We start from the raw sequence: 4627 nt of genomic DNA on the forward strand, positions 1-4627 counted from the left end.
GGTAGCAAACAATTTCGAATCATCCCTACATCAATTTTGTACAAAACGATATGACCAAAATACTTACAGCTGTCCGTGTAGAATTTCCAAAACCAAATCTGGGCAGTACCTCCTCTACACTTCATCACCACTTTTCAAGCTGATACAAGTAGAACTGGATTTTTGAGTCTGAATGAAATTTATAGAACCACGAAATACCTTTCCAAAACATATTAAATCACTCGAAACGAATCTGTACACAAGAAGTTATACCAATATTGCTAACCACTGTCCATTCCAAAAACGGGTTTATTAATTAACGTTTTCTCTTATTTTCTCTTCCAAATTCCAATTGCAAAGCTGGAGTTTTACTTCCATGAAGGTCTTAAAATACATATATACGTATCCACATACTTAAGGTACACCGTATATAATTAATTCACGGAAGAAAATTGGAAAACTCACCTTTAATTCTTCAAAAATGTTGCTGCCTTGTTCCTTTTGGTTCTTCACGTTTTTCCTCTCATTTGGCTGATGTTTTTGGATGGAAAATGAGTTAAAGAGTCAGCCAACATGTATATATACACCTCCTTAGGAGGTGACACGTGGCAGTCCCCTAGGGTGACACCTCGTCCAAGCTTCCAACACAAAACTGCCACGTGGCAGCGTGGGGTCCATCCCAAGTAGGTGAGTCACCTGCCTGCTTGTCACCTGCTTGCTTCACTTTCGTAAGTTCGGAAACTAGTTTTTGCTCCCTCTCGTAGGTTCGTAATCTCGTTTCACTTTAAGAGCCTATGAAACCCTTTCTACGTAAGCTTGGTATGTAATCAAGTAACTCATGTATGTAAGATTTCTAAATTAGTAGCTTACGTAGATAAGTCGAGTCCTACGACTCGTTACTTGGCCTCCGATTCCTTCCGGATTCTTATGATTCCCCTTCCAACCTTCTCTAGTATGGGGTATCACATTCTCCCTTCCTTAGAGACGTTTGATAGTGTCGTAGCGTATCCGGCTCACATGATAATGTCCAAGGAACTTATGAGACATTCTGAGTTTAAAAAGGGTGGGGTGTAACATCCTTCACCCCTTTAGAACATTCGTCCCCGAATGTTAAACAAAACTTCCCTTAGAACTTATATAGACCATCGGGGGATTCGTTTCTATTTCCTTACACATATTTCCATCGAAGTACTTAATATACGAGTTTCAGGAGTTGGGGTTACCTGTTTACCTGGTGTTTTATGTCCTCTTTTTAATTTCTTAGGTCATCCCCTTTTCTAGTTTTGATTTTGCCACAATACCTTGACGGAAGGCACGTCTTCAGTTCGCAACCTTCTAATTTGCCAATAGAAGATGGCAATAAGTTTCTCCTCATAGGATAACTCTCCCATCTCATGGACTTCATTTATAAAACATACTATGGGTGGATCGCTAGTACATTCGCAAAATATCTATATCTGATAGGCTGGGTGTATGGTCTCCAAATCAAGTGGTAAGCTCAACTTACCAGCCACGTTGCCCACCTTATAAGTAACTTGATACAGTCTAATATATTCTGGGTCAAGTTCCTTTTCTAGGTGACCCTATGATGAACATCCAATCATCAACTTGAACTCTATATGTCGACGTCGATTATCTGTATGTCATTCCTGCCGACTCTGGGCTTTTAGTCAATAGCTTGCTTAATCATGTCGAGGCCATTGGAATACTAGTGTAGTAATTATTATTGTAGGCAACTTGATAAGTGATGGATAATCATTCCGGCTACCTTCGAAGTTAATCTCCCGCCTCGTGACATATCTTATAGCGTCTAATAGTGCGCTCAGTCTGTTTAGTAGCTCGAGGGAGAAATGCGGTACTAAGACCTGTTTGTGCTCCTGACCTCTTCTTGGACTGATCTCAAGGCATTAATTATAATTGAAGTCCCTTTATCTGGATATTAGAGGAGGAAACCTCACGGAACCTTACAATTCTCCATGTTCTATAACTCCCTCTAATTTCAGCAGCATAGGTGCTCTTGATTGGAAGCAAATGGGCTGATTCATTAGCCTAATCACAATAACTCATATAGCACCCTACTCCTACCGAGTATAAAATAGGTGCGTAATGACGTGGATAATTTGGGAACCGTTAGCCTCGTATAGCCTTTCTCGACTCCTTTCAGAACTTTAACTGGCACTTTATTCTTTTGGGTCTTTCTTCTCCCTTATCCTATATTCGATGTTGGGGAAGATCTTTGGTCCACTCGTGGCCATGTCTCACTTCACCCATAGTATCAGATCCATCTCGATAGTTTGACTTAACCCATCTCTGCATCTCTTAATAGTTAATCACAACTTGAGCTTCTTTGCCTGGTATAATAGCTATGGGGACTCCGTAAGGTTCTACCACTGTTTTATTCTACAATTTTACACCTTCTCGGCAGAGTAGATAACCTTTAATTGAAGAGGCAGGGACTAATATAGTTAATTCACAAGTAACATTCCCTCCAGATTCATCTGGCGCTAGAGTTCAAAGTGAGTCTTGTAGTCCCGGTCATATTGTGAAATTTTCGACCTTGGGCACTGTTTCATATCATTCGTAAATTACATCAGCTGGTACCCTTACCTTTTGGGTTATACATTTTTTTTTTGCCCTCAGAGTTAGCTACTCAGTGGTGTCGAAATTCCCTCGCCCACTGGCCTATATAGACATTCTGCGGTTTTCCTCTCATTAACTAGTTCTATGTTGAAGAGTTGTGGCACTCAAGTGTGTCGTCAGTTAGCAAATAGCTAATCCTTCTTGTTTTTCTTAAGACCTTGTTACAGTTTCCTTAACGTATCTTATAATACCCTGGGTACATAATCTCATAGCGTTTCTCCGTTGCTAGTTCAGATTCTTCCATCTCGTGTGATCATACCAGCACTTACGCATTAAGTTCCATCAGAATTTCGAAGTTAAGCGTGCTAGGGCGAGAGTAATATTGGGATGGGTGACCTTCCTGGGAAGTCTTCGTGTCGTGTTTCATTATAACCTTTTCCACGAGGTGCGGCACTCAACTTAGCTCCAGATTTACCTCAGCATTGTCTCGCGAGTCTTTATATTTTGCCCCGTCTTTTCGTCTGTTATCTTGCATCTAGTATCGGCGTAGAACTTTAGCTCCATGATCCTTTAATCACTTTATGTTCTCCTTATTTTCTACCACAGGAGGCTTTCTATTCCTTTTTCTTTCGTTATTTATCTATCGCAACATCAATTGTGACTAACTCTATAACCAACATTTTGGCTTTTGGTCAAGCATACTGTCGTTATCCTTTGTAGTGTCTCTTGAATTATTCAATATCCTTTCATTGGTACATTCTTCTGTTTTTATACGCAGCCGCCTTCTAGCGTTATGTTGTTTAGGGTCTCGTCACAACCTTCTCAACGTTGCCTTATGTAGCATTTTGGCTTCCGTGCAATTACTGGTGGCTTCCAGACCTTTCTAACTTGGTTCGGCAGGATATCTTATTGAAGTTTAGACGTCCATCTCAAATATATTACCATATCGATTGCCTTCACCTTACTTTTTCCATTTTCTCATTAACTTCCCCCCTTTAGAGGGTACTCGTGCTTTCCTCTGTATGTACTTGTAGTCATTCCAATTTCAATTAGGCGGTACTAGTATTCTGGGAATAATTTTTCCAGGTTTTCTTAAAGTAGTGGCTTTGTCCCAACCTATATCCTTTGTTTCTTGGGATGAATGGAAGTTGTTCCAATTATTCTTTAAGTTTGCCATCCTCGTCCCTTGAGGGTTCCACTATTTTTGGGGTGACGTGGTGTACCCGCGTCATTTTTTGTATCTTAGGCTCCATACTCTTACTGCGTACTCAACGCAGACTTTTAACTTAGGCAACGCGTACTAAGTGCGTCTTACTAGTGGCTCCAATTTATCCCTGCATACTCATATCACACTGTTCAGTTCATACTTACCTATCCCCCTTTTAACTCGTATATATATTTGGTTCTTGACATCTCTTTGAGGTGCTTTTATTAGAAGTTCTTTCCCCAATTAATCGGTGGCAAATTATAAACTATTATCGTACATCATTTTCCAACTATTGTTGGAAGAAATCAGAACATCTTAAACATCACAGTACGTTTTTTTTTTTTTAGTATTTGACCTACCTGGTATCTTTCTGAGCTTATCCTCGAGTTATGAACAACTCATCTAATTTACAATTAGGAGTTGAGGGCTTGGTATTTTTTTTCAAAAGAGTGAAACTCATTCGCGGGACATCTTATCCTTCTTCCTGAGCCCTCTGTTTATATTTCTACGGTACAAATACGGCTGGAGATACCGTAGTCTGAACTTTACTACTTAATTAAGCTTTTGTTCCTCCGAAATAAAATTCTTCAAGTAAAAAGGGTGCCCCTTATTGGCGACCTAAAAGATACCTCTTACAGTTTTAGTTAAACACAGTAGGGGTATTTGGTATCAACTTCTCAGACATGTTATAAAACTATGTTTTATTCCCTTTTCCTTGTTCTGGGAAAATTTAGGCAGAGTTTCCTCTACATTTCTTACTTATGCCAAAACCTGCACGCAGAAAATACAAACAATGCCTCACAGGGCCAACATATATATATGTATATCACATCACAGCCGCACAGGGCTTTCAATATCATC

General features: G+C 39.8%; 1 pseudogene; it reads left to right on the forward strand.

Moving 5' to 3' along the window:
• Positions 1-2864: 2864 nt before the first annotated feature.
• LOC129904318 (5S ribosomal RNA) lies at positions 2865-2984 on the forward strand (annotated as a pseudogene).
• Positions 2985-4627: the final 1643 nt, after the last annotated feature.

The sequence above is a fragment of the Solanum dulcamara genome, chromosome 1, assembly GCF_947179165.1.
Source record: "Solanum dulcamara chromosome 1, daSolDulc1.2, whole genome shotgun sequence".
NCBI lineage: Eukaryota > Viridiplantae > Streptophyta > Magnoliopsida > Solanales > Solanaceae > Solanum > Solanum dulcamara.